General features: G+C 40.3%; 1 long non-coding RNA gene across 1 annotated transcript in view; it reads left to right on the top strand.

Moving 5' to 3' along the window:
* The window catches only part of LOC138297418 (uncharacterized), a 147444-nt gene that overhangs the window by 47631 nt on the left and 74621 nt on the right, over positions 1–25192 (top strand). The window contains exon 2 of the long non-coding RNA XR_011204093.1: positions 22579–22617. This is a non-coding gene — a long non-coding RNA (uncharacterized lncRNA). The remainder of the gene's footprint in view (positions 1–22578; positions 22618–25192) is intronic.

The raw sequence follows: 25192 nt of genomic DNA, 5'->3' as shown, positions 1-25192 counted from the left end.
CCAAAGGGAGAGGGTGTAACACCCTCTCTCAGAGAAAATCCTTTGTTCTGCCTTCTTGGGACTGGGCTGCTCAGACCCCAGGAGGGCAAAAGCCTGTCCGTGGGTTGGCAGCAGCGGAAGCTGCAGTGAAAACCCCAGAGAGCTGATTTGGCAGTACCCGGGGACCATGCTGGAGCCCGAGGGATGCATGGGATTGGCACCCCAATACCAGATTTGGCATGGGGGGGGCAATTCCATGACATGTTACATGGCCATATTCGGAGTTACCATTGTGAAGCTATATATAGGTATTGACCTATATGTAGTGCACGTGTGTAATGGTGTCCCCGCACTCACAAAGTCCGGGGAAATTGCCTTGAACTATGTGGGGGTACCTTGGCTAGTGCCAGGGGGCCCTCACACTTAGTAACTTTGCACCTAACCTTCACTAAGTGAGGGTTAGACATATAGGTGACTTATAAGTTACTTAAGTGCATTGTAAAATGGCTGTGAAATAACGTGAACATTATTTCACTCAGGTTGCAGTGGCAGTCCTGTGTAAGAATTGTCTGAGCTCCCTATGGGTGGCAAAAGAAATGCTGCAGCCCATAGGGATCTCCTGGAACCCCAATACCCTGGGTACCTACGCACCATATACTAGGGAATTATAAGGGTGTTCCAGTGTGCCAATTAGAATTGGTAAAAATGGTCACTAGCCTGCAGTGACAATTATAAAGGCGGAGAGAGCATAAGCACTGAGGATCTGATTAGCAGAGCCTCAGTGACACAGTTAGGCACCTCACAGGGAACACACATTCAGGCCACAACTATGAGCATTGGGGTCCTGGCTAGCAGGATTCCAGTGAGACAGGCAAAAACAAACTGACACACAAGTAAAATTGGGGGTAACATGCCAGGCAAGATGGTACCTTCCTACACACCCTCATGCTCCCATTCAGAGATCAACTCAGATCCTTATGTACCCATTATCAGTACTAGGCCGAGGTCGATCCGCCGATACACATATCCACTCATTTCATCATATGGCTATTCACAGACCCAGTGACACTCTCACGCACCCATTCGCAGGGCCACTCAGACACTCTTGCATCTATTTTTAGGCCACTGAAAGATTGATCCAAAATTGTATATATGGAATTAGACACATACTCATAGATATGTTTGTGTACTTCTTATAAAAGTAATTTTTGGTGTCTGTTATTGGAAATTGCATATATGTATATATATATATATATATATATATATATATATATATATCCCCCCCAAAAAACCCGACTTATCGAGGCTCAATTGCGGCGGTCTTGATATGGGATCGGGAATCCCATTAATATATTATCAAATTTTCTCACCCACAAGGACAGAAAATCAAGACACAAAACGGACAGTTCCAAAATATATTGAAAAAAGCAAAATGGTCCTCCTCCCAACGCGTTTCAGCCGTAGCCTTGTTCACGGATGGGGGAATACTACATACAACAGATATAAATACAAATACATAGACATAAAAAAAGGACTTAAACCACAATACAGATATGTATCAAAGTGCAATAGTGAACGCCATCTTGTAAAGGTTATATAGGTATCCATAACTACATCAAGGTTTCTTTTTGCCTAAAATCCTAATTCAAATATCTTTGAATGTATACAGATATTCCAAATTATGTATTCAATTGCTCAGTTATCAACTAAGTAACCTTGTATTATGTACTTAACATATCCTATTATGTTTTATGCCTCTACCAGAATTAAATACAATAAGTCCACAAAACCCCCCAAAAAACCTATAACAGAATATATAATAAAAACACTCATATTTACAAAAAAATAATATATATAAATCTCAAAAGAAACTCAAAAGAAACTCAGAAAGTCCAGTAAATAATCATTTAGCTGCCAAGATGGGTATTCATCTCTTCACTTAAATTTAGCCCATTAGGGGACAAAGTCATGAATTTGATGATATATTTTGATTCAAGAACCCGTAACATTTTCTGTCTATCACCACCTCGTGAGTTAAGTTTGATCTGATCACAGACCAAATATGTGAGTTGTTTTTCATCACCTTGATGTACTTCATGGAAGTGTCGTGCCACAAGGTAGCTACGATCAAAGCTCTTACATGCTCTAACATTCTCTTTTTTGCCTTGTGGATCGTACTGCCCACATATATCTTATCACATGGGCATCATAAGCAGTACACACAGAAATCTGTGTTACATGTAAAAAATCCCTTGATGGCATATTCATCTCGACCAACGGCCCATGTTACATTTTTGCAGTCTTTGCTGTATCTACATGCTTTACATTGGTGACAACAATAAAACCCTGAGATTCCAGATCTCACACTCTCAGGTTTAGTGTTACTAAGCACCATATTTGGACTGAGATTATCTCTAAGTGACTTACTCTTACGAAAAGTTAGTGCAGGACCATTCCGCACAAACTCCTGTAAATTCGGGTCTGTTTGAAGAATATGCCAACGTCTGGTAAGTGCTCGCCTCATATTGAATGTTTGATTGGAGTAGGTCGTAATAAACCTAATCTTCTCATCAGGTGTACTGTGTTGGTGTGTACGATATATTACTTCTGATCTTACTACTCCCTCAACTTTCTTTACAGCCTGCCGGATAGTATTATCGCTGTACCCTCTTTCACTGAATCTTGCGCACATGGTCCTGCATTCCTGCTGATACTTCTCATCAGTACTACATATTCGTCTTGCTCTCAGGTGTTCACCATATGGTATACTCCTAATCAAATTAGGAGGATGAGCGCTCTTAACATTTAACAAACTGTTGCCTGCTGGTATTTTCCTATATAGTCTAGTCTGTACCAAGTTATTTTCGAAATTTACTTCAACATCTAGGAACTGGATAGATGTACTACTGTGCTGCTCACTCAGCTTAAGATTGTATTGATTATTATTTAAAGTTTTCACAAAGTTGAGTGCCGAATCCACATCACCTCTCCAGATGATGAAAATATAATCTATACCATAACACCACATTATCATCATAGTTGGCTATATTAGAGGATACCTGTTCCTCACACCAACCCATAAATAGGTTCCCGTAGCTCGGGGCAAAACATGTACCCATCGCAGTTCCCTGAATCTGCTTGTATATTTGATCATCAAATAGAAACAAATTATTGGTAAGACAGTACCATATCATGTCACAGATCATTTCAGTGTGCATGATATACGATAAAGATCTTGCTCTCAAATAATGTCTGACTGCTTTGAGGCCCAGTTCATGTTGGATACAAGTATATAGGCTGGTTACATCTAAGGTTAGAAATAGAAACTCTTCCTCCCAACCCAAACCATCCATCTTCCTTATAGATTGTGTGGTATCCTTCACATAGGAAGGTAAACATTCCACAAAAGGTCTAAGAAAGGAATCAATATATCGTGAAGTATTTTCAAGTAGTGAACCAATTGCTGACACGATCGGTCTGTCAGGAGGATTTTGTTTGTCTTTATGCAATTTAGGCAAGAGATATAGTACTGGGATTCTCGGATGGTCACACTTTAAAAAGAGGTATTCATCCCATTCCAATAGGCCCCTATCTTTCCAATCCACCAGTGTCCCATGATATTGAAGACTGGACATTTTCAACTCTGCCTGATTAGCATAGACATAACAGTTATGATCACTCAACTGGCGTATTCCTTCCCCCAAACATTGCATCTTACTGAGAACAACTACATTGCCCCCTTTATCAGATTCCCGGATGACAATATCTGGGTCCTTCCTTAGGCTGTCCAGAGCCATTTTTTGTTTTTTAGAAAGATTATCATATTTAACATTTTTGCACCATATCTCATCTTCGTAAATTGATTCATCATATCTTTTTCAAATACTTGAATGGCTTCACTCTGAACAGCAAGCAAAAAAATGTATTTCGGTCTAAAAGGACTAGGACATTACAGCTCTGTCTCTATACCCAGATTTAGTAGATTTACAAATGGGTCATCATGCGCATTAATACCATCATCTAACACAGACAGTGTGTGTAACAAGTCAACAACCGAGATGCATAGTTTACTAATGTTGTCAGTTTTTTCCAAGCAAGTTTCAACCATTGGTTTACTTTTGTACCATTTTTTCAATTTTAATTTTCTTGTAAAGTGAAAAGGATCAATCCGGGTCTGTACATAATCGAAATTGTTAGTGGGACAGAAAGATAGGCCTAGGGCTAGGAGACTTTCTTCCTCCTTAGTTAACATTCTATTGGACAGGTTAACTAGAGTAATTGTGGAACTCTGCGTGCTCTTGTGGTCATTGCTGTTGTTAAAGGAGCTTCTTTTCTTTCTTTCAAGGGATTTTTTACATGTAACACAGATTTCTGTGTGTACTGCTTACGATGCCCATGTGATAAGATATATGTGGGAAGTACGATCCACAAGGTGAAAAAGAGAATGTTAGAGCATGTAAGAGCTATCCGTAACTTTGATCGTAGCTACACTGTGGCACGACACTTCCATGAAGTACATCAAGGTGATGAAAAACAACTCACATATTTGGTCTGTGATCAGATCAAACTTAACTCACGAGGTGGTGATAGACAGAAAATGTTACGGGTTCTTGAATCGAAATATATCATCAAATTCATGACTTTGTCCCCTAATGGGCTAAATTTAAGTGAAGAGATGAATACCCATCTTGGCAGCTAAATGATTATTTACTGGACTTTCTGAGTTTCTTTTGAGTTTCTTTTGAGATTTATATATATAATTTTTTTGTAAATATGAGTGTTTTTATTATATATTCTGGTGTAGGTTTTTTGGGGGATTTGTGGACTTATTGTATTTAATTCTGGCATAAAACATAATAGGATATGTTAAGTACATAATACAAGGTTACGTAGTTGATAACTGAGCAATTGAATATATAATTTGGATTATCTGTATACATTCAAAGATATTTGAATTAGGATTTAAGGCAAAAAGAAACCTTGATGTAGTTATGGATACCTATATAACCTTTACAAGATGGTGTTCACTATTGCACTTTGATACATATCTGTATTGTGGTTTAAGTCCTTTTTTTATGTCTATGTATTTGTATTTATATCTGTTGTATGTAGTATTCCCCCATCCGTGAACAAGGCTACGGCTGAAACGCATCGGGAGGAGGACCATTGTGCTTTTTTCAATATATTTTAAAACTGTCCATCTTGTGTCTTGATTTTCTGTCCTAGTGGGTGAGAAAATTTGATATTATATATATATATATATATATATATATATATATATATATATATATGAATTTTGAATGTGTTGGTGTGTATTGAAAGATGGCTTTAGTTTTATGTATTCGCAACATAGTTGCGACTATTGTGACGTTGTGAATATTTTGAAAAATTTGCTAAAAAATTTGTACAAAAAATGAACAATCATTTTGCGCAATAGGGTGGCCCTAAGAAGAGCGTTTGTGTTCATTTTTAATATGAGATAATTACATGTAAGACTGTATGCATAGTTTCAGGTTTAAAAGAAAAACTCTGTTGCTTGTGTCTGTAAATTGTACACCATCACTTTTATATATAGCAGTCATGTAAAAGCATAGGTTGTTATTTTGTATACAGCCCATGTTATGTTCCCGGACTAATGGAGAAACAGTTTTATTAACATGTTTTCTGGCTTTGTCAATATGTGGGCATAATTGGGTAGAACAGTTTCTTTTTTGTCTTTGGCATATGCTGGAGTATGCCAAGACAGTGTGAGGGAAAAGTCTTATCAATTGTGCAAAGGTATCTTTCATTAGGATTTCCAGTCCTACCCCAGTCAGTATGCCCCGGTCATTACCACTGCAGTGCAAAATCATTAAGTCAGGAGGTTGGTAATCTCTAATGCTTCTAACCAAAGACCGTGATTACTGTTATTTTAAAACCTCTCTGGCCAAACCACTTAATGTCCATATTAGGCAATCCCAATTCCCTGTCAATTCCACTCTTTCTAGCAGCCTTCTTAGCCCAAAACACCTAGCTATGTCCAACAACCCACACTCTAACCATTCTGATGTTAATCAGTAGAAGTACACAGCAGAAAGCTAGATCTGAATGAGGCAGTGTGGCAAATGACATGCAGTCAAAATGGAGGTGTGCTCCTGACTTAAAAAAATACATACTTCTGACTGGGTATTGTGAGTATGTAGGTAACTGAAGTTAGGTAGCATTTTGAAAGGATTAGTTAGTTGTTTTCTTATTGGCTCTGGAAAAAATAAAAATTCTACTGCAGACTTAGATATAGTTTTGATTATGTACAGTAAAACACTCCTGCTGCAAGTGAACTTGTAACAAATATACCCCTTGTAGAATGTGCTGCGAACATGTGACCTACTGGTTTTAGTGGTTTTATATGGAGAATGTACTAAGAGTGTATTGGGGGAAGGGTGTTAAAAGAGACTCTTATCTTTATAAATTTTAAGAGTTTGTACTCATTGTTATGTGATAAATGTTTACTTTGCTAATGCTAATAAAGTGTACTATGTTGTTAAAATCACAAAGCTATGAAGTTAAATGTGGTTTTGGACATACCTTTTTTTGCAATTTCTATAGCGATCAACTCAATTACATCGCAATCAGGAAATACAAGTCTACGATATTGGGTTCTTCGGAAACGTGCATGAGAGGGTTAAAATATAATAAGCATTCAGAAGTGTCCTTGCAAAACTGAAAAAAATGAAAGGTCTGCTTTTATTTGCTCTTATCTGCATTATCACACAGTGCAAAGTTGAAAAGGTTGTCATTTATGGTTCCTATGTGTAAGAGTGCTGATCCATTCTTATGCTTAGTTTTGACAATTCTTAAAAGTATTGAAGATATCTGATGAGATCAAAAAAAATTATTTCAGCAACGTACTCAATTTTCAGGTATGTCAATAAGCTTTAATTTTGAGAAAATTAAATTGATAATAAATGTGTATCTATATATATATGAGGTTGTCAAAAGAGTGCATGAAGCATATAGAAAGGTAGTAAAAGTAGTTGAGACCATCTATGTGCAGTAGTGTGAGTGCTTCTATATATATGTTTATAGGTGACTAAGATACAATTTCTCTGAGGTTTAGATTAAGGTGGTCATTATGACTTTGGCTGTCCTGCCCTGCCACGCCGCCAGTGACGTTCAGTCCGCTGAGAGGGTGGCAGGCAGGACCGCCAAATTATGACCGCGGCAGTGAACTGGCTGCATCACAGCTAGTTCACCGCTTGTACTGCCAGGGCGGTGGGACAGCCCGGCCGAAGGGTGACCACCTTCGCCCCGGCAGGCCACTTAACACCGCCTGCGGTATTATGAGTATCCTTTCCAACAGGGATTCCGTGGCGCATCCCCACCACAAAATCCCTGGCGGGAAGGATACTGGCGACAGGAATACCAATTCCTGTCACCACAACAGGACTCCCCAACCCCCCTCCTTGTAGAAAGCCTACTCTACCCCCTGACCCCATCAGAAGCCCCCAAGCAGCAAAGCCCCCTCCCCCATGTCCCCATACTTACCCCCTGCCCCCGATCCCCGCACTTACCCCGAATCCATGCATGCACACACCACACGTACATACATATACACGCACACACATACACTCACTTATTCACACACACGGCCATGATACCCCCCACCCCAGCAAACAGGCATTCACACAAGCTCACAGACACTTGCAGACACACGCATACAAACACACACAACACCCTCCCCTGGCAGCTGGCAGCTTCCCACCAAATAGTGGTGGACAGCAGCCAGCAGTTATAATATGGCGGTCTTCAGACCACCAACACTGGCAAGGGTGACTTCAGCGGTCTACGGAATAGACCACCAAAGTCATGATGAGGGCCTAAGTGTCCAAGAAGATGATTCATATTCTGCTCCATAGAACTGCAATCATTACATGTGCTGCTTTACTGCATGGTCTAATAGCTAGAAAAAAACTGCATGCTAAGGGTTAAACGTATAAATAACAATGCCTTAGAAGATGTGAACGTGTTATATGTATATACATGATGTGCTGCTCATAACCAATGTGTTGCTTGCAATTCTGGGTCTTGTAGTCTTATTTATTCATTTTTAGAGGGGCTCATGAGAGTCAATATTTAAATGGAAGAACATGCACTGTAGAAGTATATGAAGTATACCCTTGTATTCTCTCAGACAGCAACTGAGGTATTTATTCAGCTACTTATGTACAAATTTACAGAGCCATACATGTACTAAAATGGACACACACATACAGGCAGTACTGGAATGACTCTGTGCACTACTCTATGTAGACACCTGCATTCAATCACATATGTATATAGGCAACTACTGACACAATCTTGTCATGTATTCTGACTAATACTGCTTCGATCATGCGTAAGGCATAGTAGTGCGGAGCCTATGTGTGCTCTCTCACTGCCTAACTAAAGGTAACATGTAAACCTCTTTGTCAGGTCTCAAACTCACGTTTTAGCACAAATAACTCACCTCTCTGGTATGCTCAAGCATGGTGCATTGTGCTTAAGTGATCAGGAAATGTACTTTCAGTTTTAGAAACTTACTCATGCTGGTTCAGACCTCCAAGCCAAGCACCACATAGAGTATACCACTCAGTATCACTCACCAAGGAGCTGACATTCATCTTTCCAAAGTATGGATCCTGTGTCTTAGCCAATGACAGACTGACAGAGGGACTTCTACATTCACTCAGATACTCAGAAAGTACTTATGTATGCAGCACTTTCAAAGGCAATTGCAGAGACACTCACATCGCACTGTATTCTCTAACAGAGGCACTAAGGTATTTGTTCAGCCACTAATGTACACATTTATAGAGCTTTACAGGTACTAAAACAGGCACTCACATACCAGCAGATGTATGAAAACATCTCAAGGCGCTACTATAGGTGTACACCTACACTCACTCACTACTGACACAATCTTGTCATGCACCAGACAAATACTGCTTTAACCATGCGTGAGGCCAAGTAGTGCAGAGCCTGTGTGTTCCCCCTCACTGCCCAACTAAAGTTGGCCTGCAAAACCCCTTTGTCAGGTCTCAAACTCACATTTTAGTATAAATAAATCACCTCTGCGATATGCTATAGGAATGCCATCAAGCATGATGCACTGTGCTTATGTGATTAAGAAATGTACTTTTCAATTTTAGAAACTCACTCATGCACTTTCAGACCTCTAAGTCAAGCGCTACACAGAGTATACCACTCACCAAGGAACTGATATTAAACTTTCAAAAGCATGGATACTATCTCTCAGCCATTCACAGAGACCATGATATACTTCTCCATTCACTGACATAGTCAGAAAGGGCTTATGTATGCATCAATATCAAAGGCAATTACACACAACCTCAGATACCCCTGAATTCCCTATCAGAGCTACTGAAGTATTTGTTCAACTACTTACATACAGATTTACAGAGTCATAGAGGTACTAGAAGAGGCAGTCACATACCAACAGATGTAGTAAAATATCTCATTGTGCAACTAGAAGTAGACAGGTACATTCTCTCTGATATGTAGGCAAATACTCACACAATATTTGAATCTATCCAGACAAATACTCATTTTCAGAAATGTGAGGCTTAGTAGTGCAGAGCTTGTGTTAGCTTTGTGACTGGATACTAAAATTGGCCTGTAAAAGTGCTTTGTAAAGTCTGAAACCCATGTGCTAGTGCAACTATCTCACCTCTGTTATGTGTTATAGGTATAACATAAAGTATGGTACAATTTGATTACGTGATTAAGACAGGTTCTTTTTAGTTTAAAAAAGTTAGTCATGCAGTTTCAGACTCCTAAGTCAACCACTGTATAAAGTATACCGCTCATCTAGGAACTGATATTTATCTTTCCAAACCATGGATGCTGTGTAATAGCCAGTGACAGTGAAACAGATGTACATGTACATTCAGAAACATGCTCAGAAAATACTTAGATATGCATTTTGCTGGAAATTTGTGAGTTTTGAAATATGCTACATATATAGGCCCTCATCACAACTTCCGCGTTTTTTTCTAAAGACCGCTGAAGACCCCAGTGCCAAAAAACCACCAGTGCTTGCGGTCTTAAGATCGTCCTATTCTCACTGATTTCAGAATTCCATCCAAAATCGGGTAGAATTCGAAGACCAGTCGTGCTGGCGGTCGGCGGTGCAGAGGCGGTACCGCCACCGTTACCGCCACACCAAAAAGAGAAAGCACACAGTATTACAACCTGTAGTACGGTGTGGCGGTGTCCAGATGGAGATGTGCGGCTAGCGTTGGAAGCGCCAGAACCTGCCCCCTTCTGGACAACCTCCTCGACGGATGAAGTATGTGGATTGTCTGACTGGGAAGGGGTGTGTGTGTGTGCGTGTTTGCATTTATGAGTGCATATGTGAATGTTGTGAATGCAGGGGAGGTGAGGGGTGTTTGTGGGTGCATGTGTATGTGTGAGTGATTTAGAAGGGGATGGGGATGAGTGAGTGTTTGTGTGTGCATGTGTGCGTGAGTGTTTATGGATGGGGTGCGTGTTCGTTTGAGTGAACGGGGAGAGCGGGTGAGTGCATGTATGCATTCAAGAGGGGTGAGGGAGTAAATGTATGTATGCAATCGGGAGGGGGAGTGAATGCATGCGTGAGTGCAGTGTTTGTGTATGTTTGTTAGTGTGAATGGGGTGTATGATGCAAGTGCGTGGGTGAGTGGGAGTATGTTTGTTTGTGTGTGGGAGTATGTGAATGCATGTGTCCAAACAATTGTACAGTTTAAGCTTAAAAATGCTTTCACATAGGGAAATCGGATCTTATGAATGTGCAAATAGGTTGAGTTCAGCAAGTTTGTTCTCCAAGTCTAGATTAATTGTTTGGGTAAGCCTAGACCATGCATGTAGTTGTAATAGAGTATTAAAGTGTTTCCCAGAAAAAGGGTACCTTGCAGAAATTAATCCCGAGAGTAGAAACATTCTGAAGACTAACATGCTGGATACTTACTACCAAGAAGACGTACCCATCTTGAAAAGAATTGTCTCTATGAACTACTACAACATTACACAGACAGAACTAATGTCACAAAACATTGAAGAAGAAAGATTTACAGTTACTGCATTTGATGGTTGTCTGGTAAGACACAACAAAGGAAATCTAATTTATCACGTGAAGCTGAGTTGGCAAACTCAAGAGAGAAAAGAGATGTTCTACTTGGCACTATTGCAACTGTTCAAACCCTGATGAGCTGAATCAGATTTAATTGGACAATATGACTGTTATGAAGATTCATTCAATGCTGCAATAGATATTATTCAATGTTCTGTCTTTCCAACATACTTACAGATGTTGACAGATGAGGTTGAACAAGAAGAAACTATTGTGGCTGAAATAACCAGGGAGAGTTCACAGAGCAGTCAAAGTTCTGCACCAGCAAGTCAAGATCCTCTTAGAGAACCAGCAATTCAAACAGAATCAGCTATAGCAATGAACGAAGTGGAGATTGCAATTCAGCAAGTAAAAGAGGAAACTGAATTTAGAACAGTTAGTGGAATAACTGAACAATGAACGGATAGAAATTGTCAATGAAGTTAAAACAAAAATACAACATGGATTTCTTCACGACAAAAAACTGTGTGACTGTTCTGTATATAAATCAATATTGTTCTATATCAGTGGACAAGCTGGTACTGGGAAAAGATTCCTAATTAAAGTTTTCACCAGTTACCTATAAAGTGCTACTGATACAAATTTGTCATGTGTTGTGACAGTACCTACAGGATTAGTTACTCATAAAATTAAAGAAATACTACCTGTTGAATATGACATTAAATGAGTATCAGAAGTTGTCTGGTGACATTTGCCAATAAGTATCCAGTGTATTGAAAAAGATGATTCTTTTCATCATTGATGAAGTAAGGATGGTATCAAACATAATGCTTGCTTGTATACATTTAAGGATGCAGCAAGTTTTAAGAACTAACTATGATGTACTATTTGGAGGAAAATATGTAATTGCCTTTGGTGACCTAGTCCAACTTACCCCTGTAAAATGACAACCAATTTTCAAAACTCTTCTTCATAATTAAACAAGAAATTCCCTCTGAATGATTGGCAATGTAAACACTTGGTTAAACTTTGAATACAAAGTATTAGGAAAAAACATGCAGCAGGCATTTGATATGGAGTATGCAGAGATACTGAAAGACATTAGAGTAGTAGTTCTCACAAAACAGGAGAAAGGTGCTTTGCAGAATCGCTTAATCGAGACTCTCTTCTCATCCATCATAACTGCAGCAGAACTAATGTTCAATTTAATCAAAGAACAGAAATCTATAGTTTTATATCACCAACACTTCAAGCGTGCTTAAACTTTAATGAAAAGTTACTTCAACTGGAGAAAGAAGACATTTTGGAAATTACAGTGATTAATAAAATGGAACATCAAGAATTTACAATATCACTGTTAGATAAACTGCAAACAAAATTGGATTTTTGGAAAAATCAGTATCAAAAACAGCAGGACTAAAAAAGCGTTTCCGTGTCTGTAAAAACTGTAGAGTTATTGTACGATGCAATTTAAATTTTGAGAAAGGCTTAGTAGATGGTGCAATGGGTAAAGTTGTTGATTTCATTTATTTTCCAAACAGAGATGAGGTGGAATACTTCGCTATAAAATTTGATCAGTTAGATGATGTTAAGAAGATTGACTGGTGTGTTGTACTCGTTCTGCTTGTAAAAGACTTATACATTCAAAGACAACAGTTTCCTTTCTCGTTAGCATATGCAGTAATGATCAATAAATCTCAAGGTCCAAGTGTAAATGTAGCTTTGGTTAACATCGGAAGCTCTATTTTCAAAAAAGGTATGTCATATGTAGCATTCTCATGGATTAGAAGTTTATCTGGCTTGTTTTTAATTGACTTTGATGAAAGCAAGGTTAGTGCTGACATAAACTGCGTACAAGAGTATAATCAGTTAAGAAGTCTTTACGCTCCTCATTTAGGGCAGTACCCTGTTTATGAGAAAGGTATACTGTGCCCAAAGTGTAAGATTACAAAACAGTCCACAGACCCTCAAGAAAAGAAAGTACAAAAGGACAAGAGAGACAGTGCTACGAACGTAAAACTAGAAAATGATAGTGAAATTGTTGGATACCAGTTAGAAAACAGTTCAGGTGTCAACTGCTATGCCAATGTTATTGTGAATGTATTATTCTATTTACCCTATGTAGTAAACCAATTTAAACATAAGTCAGGTAAGAGAATGTGTTCTGCTCTATATGGTTTGCTGCAATGGTAAATGATTGATAGAACTGTAACACATTCTGCTCCAGAGATTCAAGATCTTTTATATATATGTACTGGATCTATAATATTTACTCTGAACACTCAGCAAGATATACAGGAACTTATTATGGTGATGCTTGGAGTCTTAGAACAAGAACAAGTAAGTATTTAGGATCTTTTTGGACTCAGTTACAAATGGACTCATGAGTGTAAAGACTGCTCCTATACATGTGCCACTGGCATCAACTCAGACCGATTTCGTTACTTAACATTACCAGATTGTAAAACTGTGCCTTTTGACATATTGTACAGAAATGTTTACCAGAATATGACCTGTCCAAACTGCAGATCAGATCTTGCCTCTACATGATTTCTACAAAGGACAGGAAAATACCTTATTGTAATGGTGCAACGATGCAGAGCAGATGGTTCCACTGGAAAGTGAAATTACAAAATTTAAAGCAGGGCAAATATAATTTTCAGGAAGAACTTTCACTACTTTGGCTATCTTCTTTTATGAAGGAGTCAATATAACCTCTGGATACTACATTGCATATTTGAAAAGCAACAGCAGATGGACAGAATGCCATGACTCAACCTCAAATACAAACAAAAACTTCCCTTCAAACTACCAAATGAATGTCTTCTTTTTCTCTAGGTAAAGTTCTAATGAAAAATTATGATTAAAGAAGTGGTCACACTGTTTCCTGTGTGTGCTTTATCTGTTTTATAGATATCATTCGGCCTATTAAGGGAAGTGTCTTTGAAAAAGATCTTCAAATCTCAAGAAACCTTTTAATATTGCAGAAAGAAGTTAATATAAAAAGTTAATGCAACACATTCATTCAGTCACCAGTACACCATTCATAAGGTCACTCACTCAAACATGAATGCACTCATCCAGTCATTCACCCATACAGGCACTCATGCACTCACTCACCCATATGTGCACTCATACAGTAACCTACTCACCCATACAGGTAGTCATATACCCACTCAGTCATTCAATAAAGCCATTCATGCACTCACCTACTCATCAATAGATGCTCTATACATTCAGTTAGTCACCCATACAGTTAAAAAGTCATTCCGTCACCCAAACACCACGCTTGCACTCACTCAATCAGCTACATATACACTTAAGTACTCTGCCAATTACCTAAACACACTCTCATACAGCCACTGACTAACCCATACATCCACATATGCACTCACTTGTTCAAACATACATATATGGATGCACTCACTCACTCATTCATAAATACATCCACTCACTGACTCTTATGTGCACTCACTCATACATACACCCAGTAATATATTCAGTTTCACATTCATTGGTACCATTCATACACCCACTCATTCATCAATACATCCACTGACACATTCACGTACTTACCCACTTATCCACGTATACCCTCACTCACTTACCCATACATGGACTCATGCCCCTAGTCAGTCACCTATACATACACGTATGCAGTCAGTCAATCACTCATACGCACACTAATGCACTGCAGCACTCACTCACCTATATATGCACTCATATACACACTCACTCACCTTTATGTGCAGTAATGCACTCACTGACTAACCCACACACGCGCTCACACAATCAGTAAATCATCCAGGGACAATCCATACACTCAGGCACTCATCCATACACAATTCATTCACTCATTCAACTACACAGCACTCATACAGTCAGACAGAAATACACACACAATTGTACTCACTAATGTATGCATGCACTCACACACTCACTCATTCACTCACACATACTCTTGTTCATTCTTCTAGTCACCCATGCATGCACCCATGCACTCACTTACTCACCTACACATGCATTAATCCACTCACTCGCCCATACAACCAGTCATGTGCCCACTTACTCATTCAATGCCTATATTATGCAGCTACTCACTCTTCCATACCTGCATTCTTCCATACAGTTAGTCACCCATACATACATACATGCGTGCACTCACTTACTAACCCATATATGCACTCATGCTCTCCCTCACTCATCCATACATACACTTATGTACACAGCCAATCATCCATAAACCACTCTTACACTAAGCCAATGTCCCATATACACAACTAAGACACTCACTCACCCATACACCCACTCAACCACTCAGACACCTAGGCTTCCATGCACTCATACACTCCTTCACTAACCTATGCACCAGTCATGCACTCACTTACTCATCCATACATGCCCTCATGCAGTTAATCACTCATCTATACATATGGTCATGTACTCAGCTGCTCACCGTACATGCACTCATACACTCACTCATTCACTCACTCATGCAGTCATACACTCACTTATTCATCCACATATCCACTTATGTACTCAGTCAATCTCTCATACACACTCATGCACTCACTCACTCAGCCATATATGCACTTGTGCACACACTCACTCACACTTAGGTTTTATAATGCACTCAATGACTCACGCACACATCCCCTCACACAATCAGTAAATCACCTGTGAACCACTCATCGATACACTAATCATACACTCACTCATCCACACAGCACTCATACACTCAGTCACAAATACACAGAGTTGCTCTCACTCACTCATACATGCAGTCATGCACTCACTAACTTACTCATACATGCACTCAATCACTCACCCATACAATCAATAATGTATCCACTCATACACTCAATAGAGCTATTCATGCACCCAAGTCACTCATCCAGACATACACCAATACACTAACAATACATTCACTTACTTACTCATACATCCATGTATACCCTCACTCACTTTCCCATACATGCACTCATGCACTCAGTCAGTCACCCATACATATACTCATACATTCACTCACTCACCCACACAACCAGTCATGCACCCATGTACTCAATATATGAATTCATGTGGCCACTCTCTACCATACATGCAGCCATACAGACAGTTACCTATCCATACATGCACACATACACTCAATCAGTAACCATAAATGCACTCATGCACTCACTCACTCATCCATACATACACTTGTGTACATCAACTCATGCACTCTGTCACTCATACATGCATGCACTCAATCACTCACCCATAAAGTCAGCAATGTATCCACTCACTCACTCTACAGAGCCATTCATATACCCGGTTACTCATCTACATCATACATTCACTTACTTACCCAGACATCCACTTATACCGTCACTCATGTATCCATACATGCACTCTCTCATTCACCTGTATATGCATTCATGCACTTACTCAATCACCTATACATGCACTCATACACTCACTCACTCACCCACGTGTGCAGTCATCCACTCACTGATACATGCAGTCATGCAATCAGTAAATCATCTATGCACCACTCACATACTCAGTCATTTACCCACGTACCATTTACACACCACTCATGCACTCACTCACAGATATACACACTGTTGAATTCACTCACCCATACATGCACTCAGTCATTCACCCATACATGCACTCATGCAATCACTCACTCACCCAAACATGCAGTCACTCACTCATGCACCATTCTCACACTCACTTACTTACTCATAGATGCACGCATGCAGTCACTTACTCACCCAAACATGCACTCATACACTCGTTCAGTCAACAATGCACCACTTACGCACTCACTTGCTCCCTCATACATGCACTCATGTTCTTACTCATTTACCTATACAGACATTCATCCACCCACTCACTCACCCACACAAGCACTCATGTATTTAGTCACCCATACATGCACTCTTGCACTCACTTACTCACCTATACATACACTCATATACTCAGTTAATCACCCATGCACTCATGCAGGTAGTCAATCATCCATGCATACACTTATGCAATCACACACACACACAGATATGTATATATATATATATATATATATATATATATATATATCTTTAAAAAAAATAAACAAAGAAAAGCAGTTCTAAAGAGAATAATTATTATTTTCTTTTTTCTCAAACTCTTTTACATTGTTTTGAGATTTTCAGAAACTTTTGTAATTTTTGTTTTGTATTTTTTTTTATAAAATGGCAACTAGACCATAACAAGGTCCTCAAACTTTCAGGAAATTGAAGTCAAAATGAAGTAACTTAGGAAAGAAAAAGTAGCATTTGTGGTTTTTGCATCAATCTTCATCAGAGTGATAGACTGCCCACCTGCAGTTAGTATTTGTTTACAATCAAGGCATCTCCCCACTCTATCAAATTCTGGAGCAATGTCAGCAAGCTCAGTATCTAACTCTGGTGGCACAATGTCTACTACAGATGGTCTTGGTCCACTCAAAGGTGATGTTTCTCTAGCTCTTTCCTCCCTTACAGATCTTACATACTGCCTGTTGTGACACGCCTTCAGGTGGTAAAGCATGCTTGGTGTTGGGCATGAGTACTTCTTGCTTGATCCGTTTGAAAGTAATTTCTCACATATTGTACATTTCACCAGTTTGGCAACTGTCTTCTTCTCTCCCAAAGGGACTACAAAAATATTCCACACTATTAACTGCTCCTTCTGGGGAGTTTTTTCATCTGAAGAAGACTCTTCATCTGGGTGTTCCTCAGACAGCTGAGAGGTACTAGATGCCATTTTATAAACCAAAAACACAAAATAATAAACAAAACTTATGAAAAACAGCAGCAGTTTGGCAAGAGGCAAAAATAGATTCCTCTCCCACTGCAGGTTGAAACTAAATGGGAAGACTGGGTGTGGTCTTCCCTACAACATGGCTGAATTGTTTCTTGTCCAATTAAATCTCCTTTTTTCAAGATCATGTGACAGTCACGAACAACAACGTAATCACAACAAACTATGGTGTTGCGATTATACGAAAAAGAAAGCGAATAACATTTACTCACACAATTAATAGTTTCTGAACCAAAACAATGAAATACTGATCTGAAAGGACAGGTACAAAATGTATTGATATGTAGTTTTAAGTATTTGAAAATATGTCACACGCATGTGGAGACTTTGCACATGCCTCCACGACGCCGGAATCCGCCATAGAGCCCTGGATTGGCTCACATCCTTCCTCTCTGGCAGAACCCAAAGAGTCTGCCTCCCCCCATTCCTGTCCAAAGCCACCAAGACCATCTGCGGAGTCCCCCAGGGATCCTCACTCAGCCCCACCCTCTACAATGTCTACATGGCACCGCTCGCCAACATCGTCTGATCCTACGGACTCAACATTGTCTCCTACACCGACGACACTCAGCTCATCCTCTCTCTCATGAGGGACCCCCCAACTGCAAAGACCAACCTCCACACCGAATTTCACACCATCGCCAACTGGATAGAAGCAAGCCGCCTCAAACTGAACTCAGAAGACCGAGATCATCATCTTCGGCTCCAACAGATCAGCAGTGGACGACTCTTGGTGGCCTACTACTCTGGGGTCTGCCCCGACGCCCACCACCCACGCACGCAACCTCGGCTTCATACTGGACTCATCGCTCTCTATGACCCAGCAAGTCAACACCATCTCATGCTCATGTTTTAACACCCTTCGCATGCTTCGCAAGACCTTCAGATGAATCCCCGTTGAAACCAGAAGAACGGTCACCCACGCCCTCATTAGAAGCAGACTGGACTACGGCAATGCCCTCTACGCGGGAACAACGGCCAAGCTCCAGAGGAAACTCCAGCGCATCCAGAACGCCTCAGCACAACTCATCCTCAACCTCCCTCGCCACTAACACATCTCAGCCCACCTCAGAGACCTCCACTGGCTCCCCGTCAACAAAAGGATCATCATCAAACTCCTGATTCACGCTCACAAAGCTCTCCACGACGCCGGACCTGCCTACCTCAACGAGCGTCTCAACTTCCACATCCCAACATGCCAGCTCCGCTCCGCCAACCTCGCCCTCACAACCGTACCCCGCACCCACCGGAGCACAACCAGCGGCAGATCCCTCTCCCACCTTCCCGCCAAAACCTGGAACTCCTTCCCCGTCATCCTACGTCTGACCCAGGACCTCCTTACCTTCAGGAAGCGCCTCAAGACCTGGCTCTTCGAGCAGTAGCAAAGCAAAACATAAACGCTGTGGGATAGCGTAACTGGATGGACGGAATGCCGAACCAAACATTCATCCCCAGTCACAGATCTGGGTTTAATCCATCCATTATTTTGCTCACCATGCCACCCCAGTTTGAACCCAGCCATATGCAAATCAGTCTTGACCCTGTTCCTCATGGGAACAGTCCAGCCCAAACTGCCAGGCCAGGTTCTCCCTGGACCGGAAACAAGCACCCTGGGACTGGTTTCGGGGTTTCACCCCTCATCAGCCAGGCTAGCTTGAATCCAGTGGCACAGTGAGCCCGGGACCCATGTCTGGGCATACCCGGCGCACTGAGGGCGGCAAAAGCAAAGCAAAACATAAACGCTGTGGGATAGCGTAACTGGATGGACGGAATGCGGAACCAATCAAACATTCACCCCAGTCACAGCACCTCCCCAGCGCCTTGAGACTCTACCGGGTGAGTAGCATGCTTAACAAATTACTGATTGATTAATTGATTGCCAGAGTCGCAATTAATCATGAGGAATGCAACGAATAATGACATCACGATTAAAGCAAACAAAAACAAACAAGAACTTTTCAATTGAATTAGCCTCACAATCAACAGTCTGTGCGCCTAAATAATAAAGTACTGATGTCAAACATTGGTTAGGAGGCCAGTTTACCAGTAGTTGCAACTTTCTGAAAATACACCAGAATTGCAATTAATCTCGAGGAATACTACGAACAACAACGTTACGATTAAATGAAATAAAAGACTACATAGGAAATGTGATTATGTTTACTATAAACTTTCTCAAATAACGCCGAATTTGTCATTAATTGTGATGACCGCTACTAAAAAAATATACCTGATAATTTAAAGCAAATACACACAATACCAAATACATTCCTACAAATAAAATCTCTCATCACTTATAGTGAAATAAATTAGATTTTCTTCAAGATTATGGGATCTATAACAACTGGACACACAACTAAGTAATGAAGATTCAGATAGAAGTGTGTTTGCATTATTAGAATTTCTACTAGTGTAATTTAAATTCAAATAGAGTAACCAACCATTAATACATCCATCCTCCTCCTATAGAAATAAGCATTGCTTTGCACAATATATAATTCAGTAATACACATGCTCATTTCTGTATAGACGTTGGATATATCTGATACACTCACTCAATATCACACCACTCACACACTCACTCAGTAATTCATTCAACCACTCACAGACCCATATACATACTCATGCACCCAGTCACTCACCAAATCTAACACTCACACAACCACTCACGAACTTAAACGACACACATAGAGCTATTAATACAGACACTAAACCACTTATAAACTCGCTGACAGAGTGAGTCGCATACTCAAGTAACCTCACAAAATTTCAGATGAACAAATACATACCACTGACATACCCGTACTAATACTCACATAACCACTCACCTACCTATTTAGGCCCTCACACATTCACTGTAAAAAATTTCAGGTTATACATATACTAAATAACATTAAAAGTAAAATAAATCTTATAATTTCACTGAAACAAAAAGTAAAACGGACTTTAACAGTTACGAAATACAAATCAAAAACATTATAAACTCCGTGAAGAAAACAAACGTTACATTCAGGTTATAGTTCAGAAATAACATGTGAAAAAACTTAGAAATTCACTGAAAAACCCAAAGGTTACATACATGCTATAGTTAGGAAATACATTTAAAAAAACATAAGAAATTCACAAAAAAAAGGTTACAGGGACGTTATAGTTAGGAAATAAAATTGAAAAAAACCTTAGAAATTCACTGAAAAAAGCAAAGGTTACAGGGACGTTATTGTTAGGAAATAGAATTTTAAAAAACATAGAAATTCACTAAAAAAAAGAAAAGGTTACAGGGACTTGATAGTTAGGCTTACATTTCACACATAAAAAGACAGTCGATATTCAGCAGTTATAGTTACCTCAGCTAACTATTACTTGTGCCCTGTAATGCACTGCTTATGACCTTTCATATTGCATAACTTTTGAAATGGTCAGTGACATCACTGATTACATCACTGATGACATCTTAAATGACATCACTGATGACATCACTGATTATATCATCTACAAAAAAGCTCAAACATCTACTCATACACCCATACAAACAATTGTACATCCTCAAACACAACTACTCATACACTCATAAGACTAATGACAGGCATGCACTCACTCACTCACATACCCACTAATGAGACTCACTCTTCATACATTACTAAGGGAGCTATTTGTACACCTACACAGCTACTCACACACTCACTCACACACTGTTATACCTACTCTGACACCAACTCATGCACCTGTAGAAACACTCACAAAAACAAATATACCCACACAGCCACTAATATATCTACTCACTCACCCTATAAGGAGTCACACACCCATACACAGAGCTGTCTAGTCCCAAAGACATACACACACACTCTGACACAGACACTTACAAACAAATTAACTCACCTGTACAACAAATACCACACCCGGACATTCACCTGTACAATAACTCACACACCCAGTCAATCACCCATGAAAACACTAACACACCAAGGCCCATATTTAAGGAAAGTTAGCATCACCTTGTCTTCATTTATTTTGATGCTAAAGCGGCGCTAACTTAACTCCATATTTATATTTTTTATGCTGGACCCGTCTAGCGTCAAAATATTGGAGTTAGCACCATTTGTAGGATGCGCCAAGCCACCTTGCATTAATGAGATGCAAGGTAGGCATTCCCTTCCTAAAAATGACACTAGCCCCCAGCACCATTTTAACTCCCGACGCTGAAACGACGCACAACTAGGAGGTGGACCTTAACACCTGATCAGACTAGTGACTTATGATTTAGAAACACCTGCTGCACAGTTCCTTGTCCATCCAACTTTCAGGCAGCGATAAATATGCCAAGATCTTCTGCTACAGTAAATATGCCAAGATCTCCTGCTACAGTTTTATCTGGTGGCAGTTTTGACTCGCCATGGAGTAGCACAGAGGGTTAACATGCCTACTGCAAAAGAACAGATTTGTTTTTTATGTGGATTGCTGAATGGATTAGTAAAGCCAGCATTTACCAGAGCTCTAAAACAAATTAAATGTATGTGAGAGAGAGGCTATGGAGAGATGAGAGGCAATTTTGGTGGGTGGTCATGTGGGAATCCAAGGAGGAGGTCAAAAATGATTGCTGCACTAGGTGCCACCAGCAATTAAGGGTGTGATGATTGGTATGTGGAAAGATTAAGTAATACTGTTTCTTTTATTGTCTTTTTCAGTGTCTTTGGAGAACTTGCAGATTTAAGAAAGAAGATAAGGTAAGGTAACTTTGTCTTTATTTACTGTTGCCCACATCACTCATTCACACAGCCACCGACTGTTTTAGAACAGCAAATTTACCTTCTACATGTTAGAAGTACCGTTTTATCCAGTAGCAGAGATAGCATCTAGGCGGATGACTGCTACTCAAGCCCTAACTCGGGTTATGGAGGACAGCTCTGAGACAGGATCAGAGACTAAGACAGCAGATAGTGAGACAGCATCTGAGGGAGAGGAAAGTAAAGCAGAATCTGGATGTGATTTTTCAGTCGATGGAGTTCCATTGGACGACTCAACTTCTAGCGATTCAGAGGGAAACAATGATGAACGTTGTGCTGTCCCTTTGCAAGCACTGTATGTGCAGTGGAACAACAGTAGCAGGTTAGATCAACCCAGGGAGCAGACATGTGCAGCGGCAAGCACAGTGGAGTGCTCTTGGGGCAGCCACCCAACTTAGTTAACCCCAAAATTCTGCCTTCCACTGGTGACGCTGGATGAAAAGTCGATATGGCCAACTTTTTGCAAATTGACTACGTCCATCTCATTTTTGGATAATGACTTCCCGGGGCCATCCAGACCATGACTGTCGAGATGGGGCCACTCACCTGAAAAGCAGGATGTCTGCAGGGGCGATGGTATGCCCCCGACCTCCTGGAACACCTCTCAGCAATTCCTGGTAGACACAGAAACCCCAGCAGCTGTCCCAAAAGGAAAGGGGGAGTGGAAGAGAAAGATACAAAACACTGCCACATCTTGCCGGTCCAGCCAGGCACCCTGTATCTTCGGGGGGCCAGGTCGTTGTTGACAGAGTTATAGTAGAGTTAGTGCACTCAACTTCCTTGAAACTGAATCTCTCTTTCTGATATGGGCATGGGAGCGGTAGAAGAACATCGGGATGCTCCAGCACTTTTCTTGGATAATCATAACTGTTGCACAATTACTAACAATGCATTACCAAAAACCCAAACTGAGTACCATAACAATAAGTACTGTGACGCTAGGGCTGGCTTCACAGAGATTCACTACAATTAGAACTGTGGTTGCACTTATCATGCACAAGAAAGGCAAACAAGGGCATTAATTATATCACATATCACTTTCCTGCATTCATAGGGTTAAACTAAAAGGAGAAAAAAACAATTCAAGAAATACAAATGTCCACTCAGGGTTTAAACAGTTAGGGTGGCACAGTTTGGTTTGGTTTCACTGTGTGTGTGAAAAACACTTCAAAAGCAAATTCCTCAAACCTGAAACACAGGCATGAATGACACAATTTAAATCCAAGAGTTATGCTATTAGAGAAAGAAAAGTCACGTAAATGCTCTTTTAAAATTGCACTGTCACTTTTTGTAGTACTTGAGCTCAAGCAGATTTCCTGAAGCACATTTAGGCAAGTAACTACAATAATAATGTAGAATGTTCAGAAATGCATTTGTCTCTTCAAGATAAGCACTCTGCCAAAATATGAGGTCTGAAATACACCAGCTGTTCTAGGAAAGAGAGTCGCTCAAAGAACAAACTCCCTGGAGAATACTAGTCACTTGGCTGCAGTCTTTTCCAGAGTGCTGGAGGAATGCCTGGTGTCAGCTGGTACAGGAATGAAGAAAAGAATTGCCTCAAAAGTCCTGAATACGAGGATGACAGCAGGGACTGTACTGCCAAATCAGATGCTGAGATCAGGAAGCAAAACAAAGCCAAGCAGGGAGGCATGTTCCACTCTGCTATTTATAGCCAATCAGGAAAGCAGTTGAGTTTCCACATGTGGATGAGTCACCACACCCAATTAGAAGCACATGTCTAACCTGCTCACATTAGCAAACAAGCATTGGTAAAACAAGCATTGATAAAACCAATTGTATAACACAGCACATTATGTTTACTTCGAAACATGAAGGTTTAACCAAGAATAGAGATATGATTTAACCCTAATCCCTGGGAGGCTGACAGATAACGCAGGAGGCATCTTGGGGATTCCTGACAATGAAAGCTTGTTCAAAATTTGGCCTGTCATGGAACATTTGTCTGCCATGTTTCCAAAGATTTATACTCCTGGAAAGAATACAGCCATTGATGAGCCCTGGATTCTGTACAGAGGGTAGATGCTGTTGAGGCAGTACATTGTGAGCAAAACAGCTCACTATGGCATCAAACTGTACATGCTGTGTGAAAGCTCTACTTGCTATGTGTACAGTTTGAGAGTGTATGCAGGTTAGGAATCCACTCTGAACCCTGTAGATTGCCCTCCCACGCTAGGAGTCACAGAAAAGATTGTAGGGGAGCTTATCCAGCCACTCCTTCACAAAGGTTATAACTTTTATATTGGCAGTTTCTATACGGGAGTAGAGGTATTCAGCGAGCTATACAAAGCTGGCACTGTGGCCTGTGGTACAGTTCATTGTTAACCCAAAAGATTTCCACAGAAGCTTGTTTGTAAGAAGCTCTAGAAATCCCAGAGCACTGAGTTGTGTTCCAATGACCTTCTCACAGTCAAGTTCTCGGATAGACCTGATGTATATGTGGTCACTATAATTCATGTTGCAAGCACGTCCTTGTCATGGTTTGGGGTCAGGTGGC

The sequence above is a fragment of the Pleurodeles waltl genome, chromosome 5, assembly GCF_031143425.1.
Source record: "Pleurodeles waltl isolate 20211129_DDA chromosome 5, aPleWal1.hap1.20221129, whole genome shotgun sequence".
Classification (NCBI taxonomy): domain Eukaryota; kingdom Metazoa; phylum Chordata; class Amphibia; order Caudata; family Salamandridae; genus Pleurodeles; species Pleurodeles waltl.
This window is presented reverse-complemented; position numbering and strand designations above follow the sequence as displayed.